Below are 491 nucleotides of genomic sequence, written 5' to 3'. Positions count from 1 at the left end.
GAACTAATGTGTGATGCCAGTGACCATGTCATTGGTGCAGTGTTGGGACAGAGGCATAACAAGCTTCTGCACGTCATTTATTATGCCAGCCGTGTTCTAAATGATGCACAGAAGAATTACACAACCACAGAAAAAGAGTTACTTGCAGTGGTCTATGCCATTGACAAGTTTAGATCCTATCTAGTGGGATCCAAAGTGATTGTGTACACTGATCATGCTGATCTTAAATACTTACTCACAAAGCAGGATTCAAAACCCAGGCTTATAAGATGGGTGTTGCTTCCGCAAGAGTTTGATATAGAAATAAGAGACAGAAAAGGGACAGAGAACCAGGTAGCTGATCATCTGTCCCGAATAGAACCAGTAGCTGGGGCATCCCTCCCTTCTACTGAGATTTCTGAGACTTTCCCAGATGAGCAACTCTTTGCCATCCAGGAAGCTCCATGGTTTGCTGATATTGCAAATTATAAAGCTGTAAGGTTCATACCCAA

The sequence above is a fragment of the Arachis duranensis genome, chromosome 5, assembly GCF_000817695.3.
Source record: "Arachis duranensis cultivar V14167 chromosome 5, aradu.V14167.gnm2.J7QH, whole genome shotgun sequence".
In the NCBI taxonomy this organism is placed as follows: domain Eukaryota; kingdom Viridiplantae; phylum Streptophyta; class Magnoliopsida; order Fabales; family Fabaceae; genus Arachis; species Arachis duranensis.
This window is presented reverse-complemented; position numbering follows the sequence as displayed.